The 25,469-nt window shown below is 45.4% G+C and overlaps 1 protein-coding gene across 2 annotated transcripts in view; it reads left to right on the top strand.

Annotated features, from left to right (window-relative positions):
* Positions 1 to 4,692: 4,692 nt before the first annotated feature.
* The window catches only part of PTN (pleiotrophin), a 127,930-nt gene continuing 107,153 nt past the window's right edge, over positions 4,693 to 25,469 (top strand). For both annotated transcript variants that reach the window (XM_054988919.1, XM_054988918.1), the window contains exon 1: positions 4,693 to 5,015. The gene's annotated coding sequence lies outside the window, so the exon portion shown is untranslated. The remainder of the gene's footprint in view (positions 5,016 to 25,469) is intronic.

Here is a 25,469-nt window from a genome sequence, read left to right as displayed (position 1 = left end):
TGGATTGACGCCTCCAAACCCAAATAACAGCACAGAAATATAATTAGGTCTATTAGAAGAGTGCAAGAAATTACAAACAGAAGTTGTGCAAGAAAGGAAAGAAAATAACAGAAATACTCTGTTCCTCTGACACAGGACTAGAAGCACAAAAGTCCAAGTAGAACTCCAAAGTCCAAAACTCAAAGGCAAGAGTCCTAGACTGACACCTATCCTGGTAGTCCAGCTCACGAACACCCTTGCTTTATGCTAGGCCGTATATATCATGGCCTGATCCTGCTTGACCAATCAAGGTGTGTTACTAGGACATGAGGCCATGCAATTGGAGCATATTCACAATCAGAGTAACTTACTCAGGGTTCCTTGTGCTAATGCGAAGGAAGGAGAGTGTAAAACTCCCTACCGGGCCTTGAAGGTCTCTTATCCTATAATCTCATCCACACTTGTGCCTCAGTTCCATCCCATCCCTTTCTCTTTCTGGGAGCTACAAAGTCACAGTGACTGTACATTTCCAGAGATGGGCCTTCTGTAGCTTATTAGGCCTAGAAACCTGAACCAAAGATTTGGAAAGCCAAGAAACAGACTAGGAAAGGCCAGTTTCTTGACACTGCCAAGTGCAGTTTCTCTGGCTGTAGTAACTAAGGATGCATGAACACCCCCCGGCCATGAACAGGGAACGGATTTTTCACTGATGGTTCAGCTATTTGCAAGCAGTCTGATAACTGTCTGGGTTACTTTGTATATTCAAACTCCACAGTGCCGCTAGCACTCATACAAGTTCCCACACAGTCTGATCAGACATCTAGTTGCCCCATAGACCTGCTGTCACTGCACGCCACTTGGCAGTCAATCACAGAAATAAACAGTGAGCCAGTCTATTACCTAGCCCAACCATCCGTGACCCTGGAGGAGAATTAATTTCATCTACTGCACGGATGCAGAAGCAAGGCAAGTCCACCACCTAAGTTACTGCACAGCTGCGAAGCTGTCCCAAGGGAAAATACAGCACTGAGATGATTGGCACGAAATGACTTTAACTAATTTGACAAATCTACGATGGAGGGAGGAAGGGAAAGCAAGGCCTGGGTTTCTCTAGCAAGGGTCCCTTGATGACAGAAAATAGAAGCTCCCCATTGTGAAGCACATTCTTGTCAATGGAGACAACAGATTGAGAAAGAGACTAGGGGTGTGCATAATAGGAAAAAAAATAGCCAAACTACATAGAGAATGCACTGGTTTGGCTTGGTAAAGCAGCTTCTGGAATGCTGAACCAAATCCAGGAAATGAGGGTATAATGACTCCCCTCGCCCTTCTGAAAAGTTTGTGTGTTTCATTTCAGTACTTATCACGCAGTACTGCAGAGGCAGAGCGGGCAGGGCAGGCAACCAGAGGCCATCTGACAGCATCCTGTTTTCTTTAACAGCAAGTCTGCCGGCACATGCAACCAATTGGCTCCAAAGGGGAGAGACCAAGCCCTTAGCATTGACTCTGTTGGCAGGAAGGGGGTGTGCATGGTGCGCATGAGAGCATTTTTCTTCCTGGGCAATCAGTGCTTCCTGGGCAATGGGCTTATGGCGCTGGCATTGAGTGGCTCATTGGGATCAAAGGGAGGGGAACAGCAGGCGTCATGGTGCCGTCAGCGCCAGCATTGCCATCGCCAACCCTTTCTGTGCACTTTTATGCACAATACAAGGAAAGGCTGGCCTGGCTCATCCACACAGGCAGGCACACGTGGCTTTGAGGAGGGAGGGGCGTCTTGCAGCCTGCTCAGCTGGAAATATGAGAGTTCACAATTAGTGCTGAAGATCAGTATCCTTGTGCTGCTGCCAGGGCCCTGAAGGAGCCACTGCTGACTTTCCAAATGGTGGCAAAGATGGGGAGACTGGGCTCTGTTCTCTTTTCCACCCCTGCCAGGTAGCACATGGAGGCACAGTAGACTACATACCAAAGGGGGGGGAGCAATCACACTGTTGCTCCTATTACTTCCTTGAGGTAATGGATGGTAAGCACTGGTTGTAGCTGTTTCCAGCTGTGATTGCCACTCCCAGTGAAGGAACAAGCAGTGGGAATGGTTTGCAGGTGCCTTGCTTGCTTACTTGCCTATCTGCAGGCAGCATCCAGAGGAAGGGGCAGAGCAGGACTCTATGACCTTTTAAACCCTATTAATACTGACAGCACTAAAAGGAGCAAAAAAAAAATAAGCCAATGGAGGATCATCTGCAGGTCTTGATGACATCACGAAGGCCTGTGGAGAGATCTCCCATTTTCTGAATTAGGTACGTTGCGGAGGCTGTGGCTCAGGGGCAGAACATCTGCTTGGCATGTAGAAGGTCTCAGGTTCGATCCCTGGCATGTCCACCTATAAGAACCAGGTGATGTGAAAAAACTGTGACCTGAGATCCTGGAGGGCCATTGCCAGTGTGAATAGACAAAACTGACAGTGATGAACCAATGGTCTGATTCAATATAGGACAGCTTTGGGTGTCCAGGTGCACTTGAGAAAGCTGCAGAGTGTAGCTTCAGCTTATGTAGATAAAAAGGAGCAAATGTGTGCATTTGTGAGTGCATGCCTGCCTGCACATGTGAGCTGCCTCGGGAGGTCATTTTGCCCTGGACTCTCCAAAGCTGGAGCTGGGTAGACACCACTTTCCCATGTTAAAGGTGAAGCATCCTAAGAACCAATTTGCCTGAACACATGAAGAGCTTGCCAAGTGTTTATTTTTCCAAGGCTTACCTGTACAGATAAACCAGCACATGCAAGTGGTCAACTTGCACATGCAAGTGGTAGCATAATGCCAGAGAAGCTGCTTGTGTGAGATCACAGAGACTATTTTTTAAAAATCTGCTACGTGCAGTCATAGTGCATGTAGCACTATGACTACCACAACATATCAGCGGCCACCTTGGAATGGGAAAGCATTACATATGGCCATGTAATGCTGAAACTGTAAACTGATGTGAGATCACAATTTTGTTTTTTAAAGTTATTTTTCTTGCCAATAAAAAGAAGCCTGCCATCTCATGTGGATCAGGGATATAATGCCTGTTGTGTAAACATTTTTGCCAGTGCAGTATAGCTGCTGGCATATTATTAGAACCAAAGCTTTTATTAACAGAAGTAGCCACCAGCATCTCCTGAGAGTGGATCCTCTGAGGTTACATTGAATTTCCTTATAAAGACGTTTTGGAAACCTTGGTGTCTGGCTTCACCATGTGAGAAGAGATAGCAAATGGTCCCTACTTAATTTATTTTTATATTTTTGCCAGTGGGTTCATAGCTTTATTTTTACCTTTGTATCCTATTGGTTTGTATTGCATATGTGTGTGTGTTATGTGTTCTCAAGTCACCTCCGACTTACGGCGACCCTATGAATGAAAGACCTCCAAAACGTCCTATCGTTAACAGACTTGCTCAGATCCTGCAAACTGGAGGACGTGGCTTCTTTTATTGAATCAGGCCATCTCATTTTAGGTCTTCCTCTTTTCCTACTGCCTTCCACTTTTCCTAGCATTATTAACTTTTCCAGAGAATCATGTTTTCTCATGATGTGACCAAAGTACAATAGCCTCAGTTTTGTCACTTTAGCTTCTAAGGAGAATTCAGGCTTGATTTGATCGAGAACCCTCTTATTTGTCTTTCTGGCAGTTTGTGGTATCCACAAAACTCTTCTCCAGTACCACATTTCAAATGAATCAATTTTCTTCCTGTCAGCTTTCTTAACTGTCCAGCTTTAGAGTTTTCATATAATGGATGCATCTGACGAAGAGAACTGTGGTTCTCGAAAGCTTATGCTACAGTAAAGTTGGTTAGTCTCAGGGCTTTTTTTCTGGGAAAAGAGGTGGTGGAACTCAATGGGTTGCCCTCGGGGAAAAATGGTCACATGGCTGGTGGCCCCGCCCCCTGATCTCCAGACAGAGGGGAGTTGAGATTGCCCTCCACACCCTCTGTCTCCCCTCCAGACAGAGGGGAGTTTAGATTGCCCTCCACACCACAATCTAAACTCCCCTCTGTCTGGAGATCAGGGGGCGGGACCACCAGCCATGTGACCATTTTCAAGAGGTTCCGGAACTCTGTTCCACTGCGTTCCAGCTGAAAAAAAGTCCTGGTTAGTCTTAAAGATATTACTGGACTCTTTACTATTTTGCTACTACAGACTAACATGGCTAACTCCTCTGGATCATATAATAGTATTTATACATAGCAGGGCACGTACACACACACACTATTGATTTATTGAGGCAGAAATAAAGCAGAAAATGCATATATTTTACAGGGGAGATTCGGGGCAAGCAACCAGAAAACGATATGAAAAAAATGTCACAGGTCTAATAAAAAGTAAAATGGAAATAGGTATTCAGGTCAAAAAGAGCAAGGATGAGAACGTCACCACCATCCCTAAACGTGAGTTTCCCAAGTCGGGCTGATGCGCCCTACGAAGCAAAGCGGACTAGCTGGTGGGAAGGTTGCAGCCGGTGAAGTTTTCAGAAGTCCAAAGCTCTCCTTCAGTTACTTTGCCTGAGCACTGCCTGAACCCCCCTGAATGCTGCGTCCTCCCAGGGAGTTCTCCGTCCCCCCCTTCCGCCTGGGTGGGAGCGACTGCCCCTCCAGTGACCTCCTTTTAAGAAGCTTCCCCGCCAGATCACATGAGTGAACCGTGCGCTCCCGCTCCCCCGGCCCTCCCTCCCTCTCTTCTCTCCTTGCTCGCTCCCAGTCCGCTCTCTCTAGTCCAAGCGAGGCTCAGGTTGCCTGCGCGGGTATAAAATCTTCCGCGAGGAAATCCAAAGAGAAGGCAAACTGAGCGGACCAGGAGCAGAGGATCGGCGGGAAAGGCCAGGAAGGCGAAAGGCGCCCAAAGCCCTTCAGCGAAAGAAGAAAAGCAAGAAAGACGCCCCTGCCCCCCTCCGTAGAAACGGAACAGCCGAGCCAGGGGGAGACCGAAGGGGTGGGAAGCCCAGAGCGCATCGCCGAGAGCGCGTCGCGGAAACCACTTCGAAGGGAGACTGGAGCGCAAGTGCAAGTACGTCTGCTCGGGAGACTCGACTGCGACGGCCGGTCGTATCGGGACGGGCGAGGGGGGAGGGTTCGCTCGCCACGGGCTAGTTCTGGGGGCGCCCTCTTCTTCTCCGTGCCAAAGTTGGCGAGACGCGCAAAGTACGCTCTGCGCTCCCGAGCGCGCTGGGTGGGGCGGGAGGAGAAGGACCCCCCGAGTGGCTCCGGGCGGGTGCTTTGGACTTGGCATGGAGTAGCACGAACGCTCGGATCCTGCCTCGGGCGAGGAGCGCTCGGCGGGCCGGAGAGATTACCAAGGCGTCACGTAAGACTAAGAGGAGAGCATCGTGCCGCCAAGGGACGCAGGGCATGGGCGGGTAGCGCCTCCCCGGAGCGCCAGCTGGTGCCAGCTCGCCCGGAAGGGAGGAAGGAGGGGGGTGCGGGCTTCGCTTTGGCGCTCCCCTCGGGTCGTGTTTGCGTTTTTACGCTTCCAGAGAGGGCTCAAGGGCGGGCCATTTCCTCTCGGGTTCCCCCGTTGTTGGAGCGCCGGTGCTACTCGGGTGGAGTGACGCGCTGAATGACGGGTTGTTCCCCTCTCCTTTGACCAATGCTGGGCTTGTGCCCAGCCCCTCCGAGCAGAGGGTGGGGCCAGTCACCCCCCCCCCGCCCCAGTACCAGCCCGTGTTGGGCACTTTAGCTTCTGACCCACTAAGGGAACCACACTGAAGCACTGTCGAGCCGAGCCTGCAGTTGATTGGTCGCTCCCCGGCTTTGACCTGTCTAAGCCTTGTATTTGAATGGCGGGAAGCGCAGGATCCACTTTTGCCCGCTTCGGAACCATTTGCTTGACTTTCAGGAGTCACTTATTGAATCGAGATTGCGCGTTTGTGCAACATCATTGAACTGTGCAGGAAGCATGCATTTAGAGAGAGGGATTTGTGGTTACTTTTTTTAAAGTAAAGATTTACTTCTCATATTCGAATGCCTTCAGAGAACTTAGGACAGCCTAACTATAAAGCCGGTCAAGACGGTAGCGTGTTAGTCTGTCTGTGTGTAGCGGTAGAGTTAGCTGCGTCTCAAGGAAGTTCATGCCCTACAATAAATTTTGTTAGTCTTGTAGGTGCTACTGGTGTCTTGCTCTTTTCTATCGTATAAAGTTGGTAGCTTGCAACTTAGAGAAATTGGCTTTTGTTTTACTATTAACAAGAGGGTGTGGGGTTGTGGGACTCATCAGCCTTTTACATATTCCTTTGCTGTGTGGTTTAGCAAATGGGACTTGCATATTGACCTGCTTCAGGTGTGTGTATGTGTGGTGTCGGATTACCGACTGGAGGAACGGAGGTGCAGTAACACACAATCTCCTGCAGCCTTATTGATACTAAAGGTAAAGTCCAGTTCAAATGCGACAGCCCTCAATAAGAAGGATTGGGCTGAGAGAGACTTCAAAGGTGCATTAACCTATAACTGGATATTTCAGGGGTATTGTGCCTTAGCCAGCGTGGTGTAGTGGTTAAGGTACTGGAATAAGACTTTGGACACCCTGGTTCAAATCTCCGCTTTGCCACGAAGGTTGTTGTGTGACTTTGGGCCAGTCTCTCTCTTTCAATGTAACGTACCTCACAGGGATGTTGTGAGCATAAGGAGGAGGATGGGAGAATACTGTATTCTGCTGTACTGTAGAGCCAAGCACTCTACATTACTCAGGTTGTCGGTGATCCCAGGCTGCATGGGAATTATGTTACACAGGGTTAATGCCTGGTGAATTCAGAAAACTACAAGCAGATTGCAGTCAGTCAACTGGTTGTGCTGTTGGATTCACATGTTTCCGACTTACACCAAATAACATCTTTGAGGACTTTGGTTTCAGTGAGAAATGGAAACAGTTGAATGACTAGCTCTCTCTGTAGCGCTCATGGTAATTAAAATGAATTGGTTTCCAGAGGGTCAGATATCAGAAGTTTGAATAATGGATGAAGAAGCAACAACAGTCCAAGCAGGGCTGACAGCTAATCTAGCAGCCAAAAACCCAGCCTGGGCGCACGAGCTGTGGAGGGGGACTTAGGGCAAAGGCTTTATGGGAAAGGAAGGTTTCAAGCAGAGGCAAAAATGCCACCAAGAGGGAATTCAGCAAACTTATTCTCCTCCATTCATACATCTCACTTTAGTTTTCTTGCACTGCTTCCACATGCTGGACAACGCATTTTCAGTGCACATTCTGTGCACTTTCAGCGCACTTTAGCAATTGTTTGCAGTTGCAAATGATAGTTGAAGTGTATTGAAAGTGCACTGAAGTGCATTATCCAGTATAGGTGAAAGCCAGTGGATGACAGGCAGGTCAGATCTGTCACCTACAAAGACAGGAGGCTTCAGGCCTCCAGGATCCTCCTCTGGATGGCACAGCAGAAATGAGCCCCCGGAGGACTGTGGGGAGGGTCTGGAGGTGCACAGGGACAGCTGTGGCAATACTGGCTGTTCCCGAGAGATTTGAGCTGCAATCCCAATGCTTTCCTGAGAATAAGCTCAATTGAATAAAATGGGACTTGCCATTGAGTAGACCTGTTGAGGGTTACATTCTCCGCTTATGATGCTGAGGTCTGAACTTCAGATCTTATGTGTGAACAGAATGGGCTCTGCTGCTTAGCTTCCACCTCTCCCATCTTTGCTTTCTAAGTTTGTGTAGATGTATTAGCCCTTTTCAGACATTCTAAGGATGGAGAATAAATGTGAATTGAGGGCATTGTAATGGTCAGCTCCACCCCTCTCCCCGGAGCCTAAATTTGCTTACTGGAATGTGTGCCTTCACCCCTGGCACCCCCTCTGGCACCTCAGCTCTGGAGGTGGTTGTCAGACCTGCCTCAATGGAGTCGCCAGCCCTGACTTAGGGATTTCTGTCTGATTGGGAGACCTGGGGAAAGTACGATTCCTTCTGACCATGCTGACAAGGCTATAGACACATAGGATCTATTTACTCATTTCAGTAAATTTGTATAGGTTCTGGGTGGACCTTCTGCTGCAGCCTCCATACACGTTCATTTTCTGACTGTAGGCTTTCTGAAAAGGGCTTTATATCGGTGGTCAAACTGTGGGACTCTTGGGGCAAAGGGGGGGGGGTTGTCCTAAGGATAATATTTCCTCACTTGTCCATCTGTTTGTACGTGAAGGAAGATTCTACTCCTGGACACTACTCAATACTTTTAAGTGCCCCCTAATTCTTTGTAGCACTTCTGTGATTTTTTAAACATAAAATGGAAGGGATCTTTCCATGAATATTTTTACCACTGCTTTCACACCCTTGTTTGCACAGGGATAGGCGTTGAGGTAACAAGGAATCTCTGTTTCAAAGACTAATGGACCAGTCTTCTGCCCAATCGAGTCATCTTGAATTGACCTATTGGGGTAGAGGTAGAATGTGGACACAGTAAGTGAGCATCCAGATTGTACATCCCAATGAAAACAATGCAGTAGACATGGATAACATGCATTTGCTTGCACATCTGGCTGCCATTCATTTGCACTGCATTCTTTCCAGTGAGGTGTGTGCTGGAACATGCAACTGTACCCACATCCTGTCCCACCTACTCATGTGCAACTATGACTTGAAATCTTGCACTGCCAGGTAGCAAAAGTACCAGCACAACATGCAAGCATTGGCTTGGTTGCCTGGGTGTGTGTGTTCCCTTTCCTGGAAAAGAAGACTACAGGAATGATGGCTATGAGTGGTCGTGGAAAAATACATGGAAGAGTGTAAGTCACTTTTATTTTCCCTGAATATTTTCAAGTCCCCCCAAATGGTGACTTTTGTGGCAAAGGCTTTTTAAAATACATCACCCTAGGAGACTAGTTAGAGTGGGAAATACCAATATGGTGTTCTTCTGATGTGGTGATGTCACATAGCCAGAAGTGACATCACTGCACCACGGGGCAATCTAGGATTCATCTGAAACTCTGCATCAGAAGATTGCCATTTTGCACCCCATTTTTCTACCACCACCCTACTGAGTGTTCATGGGGGAGTACTGGTGGAGGTTCCTCCACTGGGGGCAGGCAAATGGCAACCCTAGACATCACACTTAAAACATCAGGTTTGTATCTAATACAAAAGTATCCTATACTTTCCCCAAACAGTTCAGAATGGTTTCACATCTAGTTCAATATGAACACATGAAGCTGCCTACTACTGAGTCAAACCATTGGTTTATCAAGCTCGGCATTTTTATTCTGCTTGACAGTGGCTCCCGAAGGTCTCTGGCAGAAGTCTTTCACATCACCGCCTACTGATTCTTCTAACAGGAGATGACGGGGATTAACTTGGGACTTTCTGCGCACAAAACAGACGCTCTGCCACTGAGCCCAACCAAAAAACGGAGAGCTAGCATATACAAAGGCTTGTTTTCCTCCTTTGCTTCAATAAAACTGGTTTCAGAGAAGCTCATCTTTACTTTGAGAGTGTATGGGGAAAATGCCCTCTGCACCTTCATTTGCTGGCTGCTGATTCTGCAGCCTAGTTTCTCCTCTGCTGTCAAGATTAGCATTGCAAGGCACAGTGAGATCATAGTGTTTCTAACCATTTCTAGAGCGGACTGATGTCACTTCCAGTTTTCCCTGGAAGTGCTTGTACACCATTGCTCAACATTTTTTTTTAGGTTCTTCCCCCCACCCCGCCCCCAGCCACGAGTGGGGGTGGGAAACGAGAGCCAGTGGGTGGGAGATTCCCCACCCCTAGCAGGAAACCAGCAACCCTAGTCAAGATACAGAAGGAGTGAAGAGGAGGTAGTGGGTCTCCAGGGGATTACTTCAGAAGGCTAATAGGATAATGGAGCAAGTTCCATGATCTCAGCTAAGTGTGGATTTGATGAAACAGCAGAGAGCCCCACTTAGTCATTTGGTAATAACATCCACGTTGAAATTATAGTAGATCAATATGGATAAATATTAAAAAGCCTTGCGGTTGCAGGGAAAATGGAGAGGAAAGTATTGAGTTTCTGTCTGGATTTTCCTGTGGGCAGAGAATGTGTTCAAGGAAGACACAAGGCCAGCACTTAGATTTCAGAATGGCACAGCTCAGACACAGCCATGGAGTTGGAAAACGTGCTGACCGCAGTCCTAAGTAATTAGGGTCAAACGCTGCTCTCTGATAAAGTTAACTCTCAGACTTCTTTCCTTCATATACTATAGGACCCCCCACACAAAAAGTATGCTATTCATACATTTTGTATTTGTTTAGTTATACATTTCTTAAAAAGAGTTTTAAGGAGACTTGGGTGATGTGAGGAAAAATTACATTCTTAGGGCACAAAGAGAAATGACAAAGATTATGGATTCCCATCAGTCTGTTAAAAGGAAATTTTATTTGGGTCCAGTGTGGGAAGGGAAGAGGGGAGTTAACCCTTCAAGCCCAATTCAGTTTTGCTCTGTTGTTAATGTTTGAAGACTGCTTGGGGGGAAAATCATAAATTGTATTCTGGGGTATATTCATACCTCAAGTGATAATGTGTCACCAAAACAAAAATACACCTTTTATTTGGTAGCACGACGCATAGTGTTTCGCAATACCTAAACTCACAACCTGAATTAAATGTTATCCAGGTTATCTGGAAGGTTCATCAAATTGTCAGGAGGAGCTGTATCTTTCCAGTGCACTGTAAAAGGCTTCCCTGGACTAGTGTTTTCTGGGGGAAAATTTCAGAGGTTATTGTTGTAACCTGGTGGATTTTCTGTGCACGCTCCCCTGCGGTGCTATGCGCTTCCATGTGCAGCAGCTGCCTGGATCAGGGCTAATGCGGAGCATGGGAGCACTCCTGCACTCCGCAGCAGCCCAAAATGGGACTGTTTCGGCCCAAATTGTGCTTGTTTCAGGCCCGATTTGGTGTGGATGGGGCCGGGTTTGGCCGCTGCGGCGTGCAGGAGCGCTCCCACACTCCGCAGTGGCCCCGATCCGCACAGTTTAAAGGGCCCTGCCACTTGCAAGCAGCAGGTCCCTTTAAACTATCAGCTGGCCAGCGGCGAGGGGGGGATTCCCCCTTCCTGCTTGCCAGCTGATAGTTTAAAGGGACCTGCCACTTGCAAGGCAGAAATGGGCCCTTTAAACTGTCAAATGTCCGTTTTCCTGCTGCTGCTAAGCGGCCGGAAATGGGCATTTAAACCCCACAAACCACGAACTGGTTCGTAACTGGCTCCAGTTCCGTGCCAGTTCGTAGTTCTTGGTTCGTGAAAAGCCACGAACCACGAACCTCATGTGTTGTTGTATTTTTGGTTTGTGTTCATGTCTAATTACGAACAAGGACCACCAACCCAATGTGGAGGTTATCAGGCAGGCATTTGCCAACGCGTGTTTGTAACTGGACTACAAGTACAGCTTCTGGCTTCTCATGCGGTGTGTCTGTGAATGGTCATTACTTGGAATCAAAATGGGAACAGTTGTTGATGTCATCCACTTCCAAGCATTCCACAACATTGTTTTTGTTTAAACAAAATTGTTTAAATATTTATATCCCACTTTCCACTTGACTCAAGGAAGTTTACAGACTTAAACTGAAAACCAAAAAAACAGCAGTAAAAGAAGCCTTTTACTGAAAGCCACCAAGGAAGAATATCTGCAACATTCCTAGGCAGTTTGGGAGCAAAAGAGCATGGCACCCGTACATAATTGTGCCTCTTTAGAATGCAGGTGAGTATTGCACAACTGTATAGTGTCTCTGAAAAGCTGTCAGGAAGAAGGGTAGGATTTCCATCCAGTGGCACTTCAGAGACCAGCAAGATTTTCAGGGTATAAGCTTTCGAGAAGACACGGGTGTCTGAAGAAGGGAGCTCTGATTTTTGAAAGCGTATGCTCTGAAAATCTTGTTGGTCTCTAAGGTGCAACTGGACAAAAATCCTGCTGTTCTACTGCTGACCAAAATGGCTACCTACCTAAACGATCCTTAAGGAAGAAGGATGTTATAGCCTTCTTATAGATATGCTGGGGCTTTTTTTTACATGTGGGATTTTTTAAAAGAGCATTCATAAATGTTACCTCCCATCATTTTGAAGTAATACAGCTCAAAGGACAAATGTGCTATATCATTTGTCCTAATTTTTAGATTAGCTCCATTGCTTAACTCTTGTTGCATTCATAGTGCTTTCTTGATTCTTGGCCTAAATCTGTTTTGTTACTTAATATAAAAAGGACTGTGAAACATGCCATTTTGGTGAAGCCGTGTCCCCTCTTTATATTGTGGTGCAGTGGTTAGAGTCATTGAAACTCAGCAGACCTGGATTCAAATGCCCATCACATAGGGTTGCTAGGACCTCCAGCGTCCAAACTAGAGGGGTAGGGTGGTGGTAGAACAGGGAACAGTGGGGTACTCAGGGAACAGTGGGGTACACAGGCACAAAGGGCACACATGCTTCCATGCTCCCCTGTGGCACTGGAAAATGACATCATTCATTAAAAATCACTCTCAAACATTAACTTTGGGGGCCTTTTTTAATGAATTGCCCCCCAGTGTGACCATAGCTTCCTTGTCGTGCCAGAAAATGATGTCATTTTCATATTCACTCAGCCCATGCGATTGTTTCGAAGACAAAATGGGGAAAGGGAGAACCATTGCCCTGAGCTCCTTGGTGGAACAGTGTATCCGTATATGCATTTTATAAGGGGATAATTATTTTTTATAGGAGAATATGATTAAACATCAGCCTGTGGCTGTATTACTTGTTGCTAATCAGCACAGAAATAAAATCAATGTTATAGATATGATTAATTTCTGAGCATAGTTTGCTTTTCAAGAAAAGATGGTAGCAGAGAACTTTTATTTTTAACATGGAGTGAGAGAAAATTTGAAAATACTAATATATGTTGTGGAAAAAATTGGAAGCTTCCTTTTAGTTTACATAGTTTTTCTTATATTTTCTCTTATTTTTGTTATTTTTGTTTGTTAGTCGTTGCGTAATTGTATCTTTATGCTTTTTTCTTTTTATTATATAAAACTTGTAAATACATTTTTTAAAAAGAAAGAAAATACAATAGTTTGCAACTGATCCAGCAAAAAATTGGGTCACTGTAACAAACACAACTCACAATGAGACTCCATTGTGTGTGCTTGCTACCTGGGTATGCTTGACCCATATCATTTGTGAAGCTGTCTTTGATTTATCTTCTTTGGACCAGATTGCTCACGGAGAACATTTGCTCTGAAAACATCTCTTGTGGCCATTTACCTTTCTGTGCATCTCCCAGACAGTTGCCAGCTTAAGTACCGGTATATTTTGCCTTTTTGAATGTTTAAGTCAACTGACCTTGCTGTTATGTAGCTGAAGTTCCACTGAGTTCTCAAGCCCTTTTGGAGAGCTTCTTTTTGGATAGCCCTGTATTAATGTACATTCAGAAAGCAGTCAGAGCTGTTGAGAGACTTCTTAGTAATTTTACAGTGCATTTCAAAGGGTTTAGAAGGATATATCTCTGCTTAGAATCGTCATCATCCTAATAGGCTAATAAAGTCCAATAATTAGTTAATGGTGAAAGTGAACATCATGCATAGTTCAATGAATTTAACTTTTGTGAGAGGGAAAAAAGTTGGGGGAGTTTTTAATGTTGCTTATAGAGTTTTGCTTATAAAGGGGAGATATGAGTGTGACAGATAGTTTGTTCGTCCAGTAAGGTTGCCAGTCTAAGCCTGAGGTTGGGGAGGCATGAGGGGTGTCATGGTACAACCCAGAAGTGAGAGGGGGTAACTCTAGGAACCACTGGAAACTTTGTGAGTTTTGTTATTATTTCTCTCTCTCTCTGCCATTTGGAGCAGCAGCAGGCAACAGCAGCCATCATTGGGAGGTCTTCTACCATAGCATGAGGCATGACAACTTTATTTAACAGGCAGGGATTGCATAAGTGTCATCAGGGAATGAAAGTACTGAGGTAAAATTTTGATGGTAGTACAGAATATACTTTAAGTAACAGGCAAAATAGTTTCCTTGAAACTTAAGTTTCTTATATTCTTGGTTCTTAGCAATGAGAGGTGTTTTACTTAATACTTTAGTTACAGCAACAGTGTTTCTTCACAGAGTTTTCTATAACAGCTCAGGTTTCCTGGAGTCAGTTTAAAACTATTTTTCCCTTCACAGCAGACCTGGGCCCTCCTCAGAGCCAAACCCCCTTTAGAAACTGGGCATAATTCTTCTTCTAAAAAGATACATCCGTTCTTCTTTTGGCTTGAAACGGAGTCTCCTCATACTGCCCAATCGTTATTCCAATTCTCTGGTGTCTGTATCAAGCAGGCTTCAGCTTATGCTGGCACTTATACTAAGAATTCTTAAATTCTTATACTAAGAATTCTTCAGGACAGTGACGTAAAATACTTCCCTCACTCCAGAGGGGAACCTGTCTGACGTTCCCTGTCAGACTTCTCTCACAAACTCTCTCTCTGAACAATCCTGACAGAAACCAACTGTTAGCTCTTTGGCTGGGTTCTAACTGTCCAGTCAAAGAGGAGGGAACAGCCTGCTACCCTAGCAATCCTACTGATGGTATCAGTAGGCAAATGGCTTGGTTGAAGATGATGGCAGAAGGTAGGTTGGGGCGAGGAGAGATAAAGAGGCTTTGGGCCTAATTGTTCTTTCCTCCTAGAAGTGCCCTGTATGCCTCGTACCTTTGGGGAAAGAGGACAATAGCTTGGTTATTTTTTCTGCAGGGGCAGCTCAAAGAGTGCATAGTTGTTGTTGTGCTCTATAAAGCCCCTAGTGGACTGGGACCAGCATACCTGCGGGACTGCCTCTTGCTGGAGAGTGCTTAGATCAGCTGACAAACATCTACTGGTGGTCCCTGGCTCCAGGGAGGCTTGACTGGCCTCGACCAGAGCCAGGGATTTTTCAGTCTTGGCTCCAACCTGGTGGAACTCTCTGTCTGCAGATGCCCGGATCCACCAAGATCTTTTATCCTTTCGGTGGGCCTGTAAGACAGAGATGTCCCACCAGGCATATGGTTGAGTCCAGTCTTAAATCCATCGAGTGAGCCCCTCCTGTCAGCGGGGCATGTGTGTGTCTATAGTCATCTTGGCCCCCCCACATGAATCATAGCCTGATCAAGACGGCTGTTCTTCCTTCTTTACTTCCCCCTTTGCATCATTGCAGGTTGATATGGGCTGCTCTCAAGAACTGTATTTTATTGTGATATATGATTGTGCTGATGATGTGGTTTTATTCTGGTTTTAAATGTAATTTATATCTTGTTGTAACCTGCCGCAGGCCCGCTTGTGTGGAGGGCAGGCTAGAAATTGAATAAATAAATAAATAAATAAATAAATAAATAAATAAATAAATAATATGCTATTCCCCCCCCTAAATTAGGCTTGCTAGTCCCCCCATGGGGGCGATGATTCCCCAATCCCAACTTGCATCCCCACTGCCTCTCACCTAGCCAGAGTGGGGGGGGGATGTGTGGAAAGGTGGTGGTGGTGGTGGGTGAACTGTGCTCCTACATGCTCCGGAGCACTCCCTCATTGTACCAAGAATGACATAATTACTGGCGCAACGCAGAAGTGATGGGCTGGGTGCCATGTGAGTGAAAATCAGCCCCCAATTTAGTGTTTGAGGTTGATTTTAACTCAGTTGGTCCTGGCATGACCCATTACTTCTGTGTAATGCCAGAAATGACAGAGGGCACTCCAGAGCATGCACGCGCTTTGCACACACATGAAGTAAGTAACCCCTGTGCACAGCTCCCCCTCTGTCCCCCATCCCCCTGTTTTGAGCCCCTCCCTGATGCTGGCAATCCTAACCTAGGCAGTTCTATGTACTTTGCAAGAATGGAGCTTGCACACTCCAACACACACGCACAGGCAGGGTGAGAGGAATTTGTAATGTAGGGATGGATATGGTTTGTAGTTTTTGCTTTAGAAAAATGGAACATGCAAGTGAAGGAAAATAATGTCCATGCCTTATCTAATTGAGGTAAAAGTTAATTTTCTGCAAGAAAGCCTGCCAACTCTTTGAAAGACGCTGGAATGAGTGCATCTAGTGCAGAGTATATGGGGGGCAGGGTTTAGCTCCTTTCCTGTTCTGCTATATGTGCTGGAAAATGGCAATGGTTCTTTTAGGATTTGGAATCAATAAGTGCACAAAATGGGGGGGGGTTGCAACCAAAAAGGAGTTTTATTAAGTATAAGCAAAAAGAAAACAACACTAGTACACCAGCAAATTAATATAAACAAAAGACCATGCTTACACTCATCAGCTCAGTAAACAAACACACAAGTATTTCAGTATAACAAAGGAATACAACCTGTCAAGAACCCAGTGATGGCAAGGAGCCTTTCCCTGGACCGGGTCAATGTGGCGCTCTCAAATCCTGCTTAACTTCTGGCTCTCCTTCTCCCCTTTTCTCTAGCTCTCCCAGACAGGAGGAGTTCTTAATCAGCCATTGCTATCCTGGGGTAGGGTAGAGATAACCTATCCTAGACCCTCTCAAAGTTGGCTGATTAGCTTTTGGTTGCCTGCTAAAGGCATATACTTCCAGTTTACAGTAAGAGAAAACAAAGTAGCTCCTCTCGGCACTTGGGTGGGAAGCAATGGAAAAGAATTGTGGCATACCACCTAACTCCTTGAAACAATCTTCTGCATTTCCATTACTCCCTTACAGTTCATGTTTAAAAAATAGGGCTTTGCCTACATTAGGATCTCAGCAGTGTGAAAAAATGTTTGGGGAAAAATCCTCATCTCTGTGCCTCCGTATGTAATTTGAATGGCCTGTTAAACAGGCAGTTTCACCTTCACTATTTGTGTCAGGGAGGATCCCTGAGAATTTCATTCCAATTGCGTGTGTGTGTGTGTCCTTTTAATTTTTTTTATTGTACTGATGTATGCATTATATCCACATACAATCTATACTTCATGTACATATACATATAGAATAAATTTAACTATCCATACATCTCATACAGACTTGTTTTCCCCATGAGTGTGTGTGTGTGTGTGTGTGAGTGAGATGCCTTTCATAGCCTCTGGAAATACAAAGATATCTCCTATATGGCTGGAATTTGGAAGGGAGGTCTAGGGGGTATGATTCATGAGATTTCATCCCCATTGAGATGGCAGGAGTTCCATGCAGGCATGCTTCCCATTTAAAACAATGGAAATGGCCACTGAATTGATACATTACCTTGAACACATAACACGATGGCATTACAGAATTAAAAAAGGCTTAGCAAACAAAATGAGCTGAACCTGGATATAATTTTGTACCTATTCCTGATTTCAAGTGTGATAAGTGTGTGCGCGCAGTAATAATATGCTATTCTTTGCAAGAATAAAAGAGTCTCCAGAATGACCGATTATACATGCAATGTACTTAGAGTCATTGCTTGTGAAATTTGATTCCATTTTATGAACATAAATCTTTGCAACTGCTTTTGCTTCTTGGTGTGATTTAAATTTTTATGTGCAATGTTTCTTCTGTGTGCTTGATTTGCCAATCAGCACATAGACTTGTTGCTGCTTCTTAGAGGCTTCCTTTTAGTTTGCTTTGTTCACCATTGTTCCTTTTTAAAGCCCCATTTTCTGTGATGAGATAGGTTCCCTTCAGATGTAGATACCAAAACAGCAAGAGACAGATGTGGGACATTCAGACGTCCTCCCACGCTTATCCACAGTTCATTCCACAACAAAATGAACTCTAGAAGTGTGGGAAATGGTACATAGGAAGTACCTTTTTTTACAAAAGCCCCAACTGTGTTTCTGTTCCATGAAGACATGCCAGTCCATGCTGCTACCCCCTGCAGAATGGGTGGGCATGGATTGGTGGAAGGTCAGTATGAAATGAAGTCCAGGTGTACACCTGTCCTTTCCTCTAACTCTAGCACGGGTGTGCCTTTGCCTAAAAAAGATTATCTTCAGCACATCATTGCCTATTAGGAATATGCAGTCGGAAATGTATTAACCAAGATCCAATTACACCTATTGCAACTGATCCTAAATCCAAACAGATTTTTACAATTGAGAAACATTTGGAAAACTTCCAACCCAGTGGTAATTTTGACACTTCTTGGCATTTCATGTTCTCAGAAAGCGGGATGATAGTTGTATGCCAGATGTATGCACTGAGTAGCAGCAAAAACAAAATGGGGGAGATTGCCATCAGAGCAGTACCATGGCATCGCTTCCAGTCATGTAACTGGAAGGGACAGCACAGGTTGCAGTGACAGTCTGGCAGTCCCCCAAATCGATGCATATAATCTTACCGCTGGAATACTTGAATGGTTTCTAGTACCTTCCGAATAAATGAATTGGCTCCAGGAACCATAGAGATTTGGGATATTGCTAGAGCATTGTGGTGGTACCTGATGTCACTTCCACTTATGCGGCCAGAAGGGATGCTGCATAATGCCTAGCCCCAGTCCCCAAAGCTCCCAGAGGTTGCTAGCCCTTGGCTGGCAACGGTAGTGCTTGCGAAGGGCAGAGTTTGGGAGGAAGCTCAGCAGGGATGTGATGCTGTGCACTCCTCCCTCCAAAACAGCCATTTCCTCTATAGGAACTAAATTTCCCAGTCCCCCAGTGGAGGCAGGGGATTCTCTGCTCCCAGCCTCTGCCCCCCACTGCCTCTTACCTGGCCGGTGGGGGGGGGACTGGGGAACAGGCCCAGGAGTTCTGGAGGGTACTCCTACGTGCTCCAGAGCCTTTGTTGTCATGCTGAGAATGACACACACACTTCTCACATGTGCAAAGTAAGTTCCCCTGCAACATACACCCCTCATGAACCCCCACCCCCCGGTTTGGACCAAGGGGACCTGGGAACTCTAAGAGGAACTGATCCCTGTAGTCTGGAAATCAGCTGTAATTCCATAAGGATTTCAGGTCCCTCCTGGACGTTGGTTAGGGTTACCAGGTTCCCTGACTTCCCTGGTGGGAGATTAGGAGCCTGGCACTTACCTTGCTCTGTTTGTGTGTATGTTTTTTGTGTGTGCTCCCAGCTTGCATGATGACGTCTCTTCTAGGAAGTGACATCATCACACGGGTCAAAAGGTGGCCTGGGAGCACTCCCGCGCTCACCAAGGGGCTGATTCTGCCCGCTGTAGGGCACGATTCAGCCTGAAACGGGTCTGCTGGGGCACAATTTGGCCTGAATCAGGCCACTGTGGGTGCAGGAGTGCACTGTGTTGCCCGGGGACATGCTACCTGGGGGAGGCACCCTGGGAAGCTCCCCGCCTGCTGGCCAAGTAAGTGGGGGGCAGGGGAGAGTGGAAGCAGGGGATCCCTCACCCCGGGCAGGGGAATGGCACCCCTAAGGTTGATATCCCTGTGTGTATGTGATCCCTAAAATGAGGTTGGGATTTCCAAACCTGAGGATTCCGTTCCCCACCTCCAAAATTTGTGGCATTACTTCATGCAAGTAGGAAAAGTAGGAAAAGATCCTTTTCTGACATTTAACTATAGTTTGAAGAGAAAAAGTCATGATAAATGAAGGTCTAACCTTCATGTCCAATACTGCATATCCGTACAATAGTAACGGTGATTGTTGGGTGGTAATAGTAGGGTGATTGTTGTGGGGTAATAATAACACTTTGTAAACCGCTCTGAGTGGGCATTAAGTTGTCCTGAAGGGCGGTATATAAATCGAATGTTATTATTATTATAACTCAGACGTAATTCCCTGAGTTCATGGGGTATTGTATGCAGCCATCCTCGTAGAGCCCCAGATTGGATGCAGATGTTTGCAAAAGTGACAAGTTTGCTGATTGGAATCTAGAAAGCACTGACAAACGCAACCCTTTCATCTTATCTCAGCTACACGGTATATATCTCAGCTGTAGAGTGGCTGTTTAGTGTGAGGCAGATTGAGCAAACAGTATCTCTTGGGGTCAGGATGGAGTCTGTGTCTACAGTAAATAGGGATTTTGGTGGAAATCAGGTCAATAGCTTTTTCAGATTGATTCTGAGAACATTTAGATCTTCCATTAAACTCGGGGAGGACCTCTAATCAGTTACAACAAAATATGCACATCACTGACCTCTCAATATCCTTATTTTGATGATTACTTAATAGGTTAAGAGCTGGCAATCTGTAAGGCACTCATCAACTGCTTACGACTTTGCTTGGTGTCACCTTCGTCTGTACCGTTCTTTCAGCCTTTTCAGATTGTGGTGGCTTCAAAAGCACTTTTCAGACTTCTATAGGCTGTGAACAGCCTTTTCATTTCTTTGGGAGGAAGGGCACGTTGCCTTGTTACAAAGCTGTGTTGAAGAGCCGTTACTTTGAAGTCCCAACGTAAAGATCATTTGCGGTATTGGAGTGTTAACGTTTGCTTACCTTTTGGCAATGAACATATCTGCCCTTGGAGATCTTCACTCAAGTGAGGACTGCGTTCACTAACTCTAAGGCATGCATTTGTATTTTGTGCATTTTGCAATCTGTGTCCTAGAAGCTGCAACCTGATGCCATTGCTTTTGTATTGTCAGGAGAGGGGGGAAAATTTCCCCGTCTTTAGTGCTAAGAGCCCTTGCTGTTACTGGGGGAAGGCCTGAGAGATGCCCTGATTGTCTCCCAGTGGCCCATGTCACCTGACTGAGCTGTTTGTTTGGATTGCTGTGTTCCCGGAGGTCACAATAGTGTTTTTGTTTGTGTGAGAGTCTCTCTGACTTCCATTAACAGCTTGCCTGGGTGCAGCTGAGCCTACAATGGGGACCAAGACAGGGTAAAAAAAAAATCCTGCTACTGTTTCCCTCCTAAAACAATGCATGTAAATGTTTAGCCAGTGTTCATGTGTTTTCTTCATTGCATTTCCCTCTGCCTCATTTGGAATTTCCCTTTCTGGAGAGTCAGTTCTTCAGAATACGTTATTGAAACCTTTGGAGGATTCCTGATGATTTGGTTATACAAGACCAGGTACTTCATCTGAGGAGAAATATGAAACATCCTTAGTGAGGGGAGAGCATTTTTTTTATTCTTTGTATTCTTTTGTCTGTTGTGTGACTTAAAAAATCGGGTTGTACCTACTTCTTGTGGACTGGATTCTGTCCTGCTTAGGATCATATTGCAGACACTGCCTACTTTTACATCATTGGCACATGCAACAGTGAGGTGGATCAGCCCAGGTGGCAACAAAAGATGTGTGATATTGGGTAAGAATAGTTATTACAACTTACAGGGTTATATCCAGACTAAATTTTCCAGTAGCGGAGTGGAACTTTCCTACCTCCCCTTTCTCACTGCATCCCATTGATCTCCGCGAAATGCTGCTCCTTTGGGATGGAGGACCCCAAGGAGTGACATGAAAGGGCTTTGCAGCAGGAAAGGGAATCAGCAGAAATTGTTAATTTGTTCTGGATCGAAGCCTAGGGATGTACTGCATGGATGAACTGCCATGGTCTGCAGCCTAGACTGGGCATTTATCAGCTAAACAGCTCTCTGGGGAGATAAAGATGTATATGAAAAATGCACAGAATTGGAGAAATATGTGGAAGCCACGAGTGTTAATCTGTGGAGTGTTGATGTTATCACTGGGGATTCAATCCCACTAGCGAAACTGATGCAACAATTCAAGTAACATCAGATATTTGATAAAATGTATTTATTTATTTATTTTATTCCATTTATATCCTGCCCTGCCCATTAGCAGGCTCAAGGTGGGTCACAACAAAAATAAATCATACACAGGAAAGAGAAAGACACTGAAATGTAAAACAACTGGGAACGTATGTGGAGACCTTGGTCCAGAAACTTAACAAACGACACACTCCCGAGGTGCATTAAGTGCTTGGTAGTGGAAGAGGGAATATCTGGGGGAGATAATATCACAAACCCTTATTCACGGCTGTGCTCCAGGGAATGGAGTTCCATGAGAATCACTGTATTTTTATTAGGCATTAAGTGGTATAAAGCTGAGCTGAAGAGGTGGGTGGTGAAGGGACCTGATAAGACTAAGTTACGTAATTCAGCCCAAACTGGTAGGAAATAGGTCAGCAATTGCTTTATGAGAAACATCATAGCTCACTATTGGGAGTGGGTGGGTTTAGAATTGCATATGTTGCTGTGAGAATGTGTCTGCGTGAAATGCTGATGTGCTGTACTACACTGTTAGGAAAGAACAGGGTAAAACAATCTGCCACATGGACTCAAGGATGAACAGACAGCCCCCAAATGGCTCCCTGTTCATAACTGGTGGGTAGGACGCAAGCTGAAGCAGCAGCAAGTATTCCAGCAACCCTTCTTGAAATTGGCACAGTCTACCTTACGCTTAGGGAAGGTGGCATGGTATAGCCTGATCTCATCAGATCTCAGAAGCTGAACAGGGTCAGCACTTGGATGAGCAACCACCAAGGAAGACTCTGCAGAGGAAGGCAATGGCAAACCAGCTCTGCTTCTTAATTGCCTTGAAAGCCCCTTGCTGAAGTCGCCATAAGTCAATTGTGCAGTTACGTATGTACATCCAGTTCGTTGCTTCCTGAAAAATGTTCCTATTTGAAAAGAAAAATTCTCTTTTCTCCTTGTAACAAGATCTCCATACTCAGTGAAAAAGTCCCCTAGTCAAAATATACAGAAATTTTGTTTTACTATGAATAACATTCACGGATGATGACTTCTTTCTTCTTTCTTACATGCAAAGCATATGAGGTAACACCTGGAAATATCTTAGAGGTCAAAGAGGTTCTGCTAAGATTTCTGGTGGCTCCAGGGACAGCTTTTTTTGCCTTACATTAACTTCTTACTCCTTGTTACCCACTACAACAATTACTGTGCCCCCCACCCCCTGTCCCGTACACTACATTGAATGTTTTAATGGAGAAAAATGGGATAAAAGGCTTTTAAAATAAATAGACCAGAATAAATTATGCAAAGCAAGTTACACACATTTACTCAATTTCCTTAAATTATTGAGGACAGAATTTCAGCTGCTCGGGCACTTATATTAGGTTTTTTTCATTTTGTTTTTAGCTCAGAAAAATATAAAGATTATTAGTCTGAAGAGGACTGGGAGCCAGTGTATCCGTGAAACACCACAGGCATTTGAGTCAAGTATAATGATCCCGTGATGGTTCCACTGGTTGATTAATTCCTGTAATTTAAGGTTGCTGTTTCTGCAAATGGGGAAAAAATAACTATGGAGTAGGTGTTTGCAGAACTAGCTCCACATGTTCAGCTGTTAGGTAAAACCAGTCTCAGTGGAGTAAATTCAAAAGCATTCAATATACAATGACTTTTTTTTTAAAAAAATGCCTGTTTCGGTTTCCTTTGCATGGCAATTGCCAGTGGTGGTACTTCATTGTTTATTCCCTTAATAATTCTGTACCCTGTTCTAGGCCAGTGGTTTCCAACCTTCCTGATACGGTGAAATTCCAGGAGATTTTAGGGTGCAGCCTAGAAAACGACGGATTTGGGGAGGGATGGACCTCAGCAGGGTTTATTGCCATAGAGCCCATCCTTCAAAGCAGCCATGTGCTCCAGGGGCACTGATCTTTGTAGTTTGAAGATCAGTTGTAATTCCAGGAGATCTCCAGGCCCCACCTGGAGGCTGGCAAAGGTACCCACATGTCCACATTCAGTTCAGCATGGGACCCAAAAACAGATCATTCACATATCAATACAACTGCAGAAGCCTACAAACCCTTTTCACAGACTGCGCAACCCACATTTGGGTTGGAACCTACAGGTTGGGAAATGCTGCTGCAGGCCACCTTAATCAGTTTGCATTTTCTCTACATGTTTTTTGCTGATAGTATATTTGATTGAAATTAGGCCTTGGTCATGTGGCAATTCAGTACCTAAGACATTTGCCTGTTTGGCCAAATGATCAACTTCTGCAGCAACTCCCAAGTGGGTACCCGTGGGCACCATGACACCTGCCAATGTCTTTTCTAGTGCTTGCTTGCTTCTTGGGGATAAAATCCAAAGGGTCATGAATGGAACCAAACACCAGGAGTTTCTGGACACTGCCTACCAGCAGACTGTCTGGCAAAGCACTGAGCTCCTCACAGGCAGGTGCATCACATTCATGTATTTTCAGTTTGGCTTTCTTATTTTGGGGGGGTTACTACGACCTTCTCAGTCACTGTGCAGGGAGCAACTACTGATCTTCGTTTGGAAATGGAAAATGAAGAGAGCCTCTTTCTCAAAGCAAAGAGTTGATCCTGCCCGCCACCCCCATGGCAGCCATGTTTTGTGGGGATGATGCCTGCGAGGTTTTCTGAAAATTCCACAAGAACCCCAGGATCAGGCTGAGCTCTAGGTACGCCAGCCCCTGGTGGAGGCAGAGTATCCCCAGCCCTGCCTATTGCCCTCTAGACCTGCTCACCTGGCTGAAGGCAGGGGGAAGGCAGCTGGGAACCAGTGGAGCATGCCATAAAATAGTGTACACATGCACTCCAGAGGCCCTGATGGTGCACTTCTGGTAGAAAACGGGGGTCTCAGTGGGCACAATTTGGCTCCAAATACAGTGAAAATCCTATGTTTGGGGCAGATTTTGGCCCCACAGAGACCCTGTAGCTTTTGGTTTACACCTGGAAGTTGTAGGGCCTCCATGGAGCATGCACACACGAGGAACCTGGATTGGGGTCTCCTGCCTGCCTTGCAACTCCTGTCACCCTTTGGAGCTAAGGGGGCTGGTAACCCTAGGGGCCCTGAGCTAATCCACTATATGGACATGTTTGCTTATTGGGATTGGTGATGGAGTTAATTGATTTTTCCTATAAAAAGCTGGCAACATAAGTCAGATGGCTTCTTGGCTGTTCTGCAAGTGGTAACTTGTGCTGACTTATTGCATGGCCAGAGATGTCAGTGGGCACAAGCCATCTTTTTAGTGGCTAGGCGGGCAGAATGTTTGCATGTGGCTCTATGTATGCAACCCCCTGCTCAGTGTGTATCAGGATCTGTTGAAAGGCAAATGAATCCAGCATCGGCATCAGATGAAAACTACAACCGGATGTCTTGGGCCCTCTTCTGGAATCAGCTAGAGGCAAGCAAGGGAGAAGCAGAATTGACCGTGTGTTCCTTGTTTCTCTGGTTTCAGGGTAAACACTGTAACTTTGGTAGGCAAATCCCAGCTTTTTAGAAGAAAGTGCCATGACAAAAAGCTATACCACTGGGGGAGATCAGGCTCCTTTAATTACAACTGACCACTTCTCCTCAGGTAAAATATATGGTAGCGTGTATAAAATAGACAATTTGCTGCTGTGAGGTAAGTTATTGTGTGATAGGTCTCTGAGGCAAAAGTTAAAAGAGCAACAAATATGGTTTATTTGTTTTGCAGAAGTTTAAAAGAACATAGCATAGTGGCTAAGTGGTTGGGTTGCAAATGGTTTGCTGGTTTGAATCCCGCTACTGTCATCATGAGCTCCACAGATAGCCTAGGGTAAACCCCTTCCTTCTCCCACAGCTGTAATGTTTTAGTAATCCCTACTCTTTTCACAGATTCCACTACAGTAAAGGGGGAAATGGTTTCCCTGGCAAGCATGCATTTCCAAACTTATATTTGCTGAGATAATACAACTGCCAAATGAAGGGGCTGGTTTCCAGGGAAAA

Source organism: Eublepharis macularius, chromosome 9 (assembly GCF_028583425.1).
Source record: "Eublepharis macularius isolate TG4126 chromosome 9, MPM_Emac_v1.0, whole genome shotgun sequence".
NCBI lineage: Eukaryota > Metazoa > Chordata > Lepidosauria > Squamata > Eublepharidae > Eublepharis > Eublepharis macularius.
Note: the sequence above shows the minus strand (reverse complement) of the source record. Positions and strands in the feature narration are given on the sequence as shown.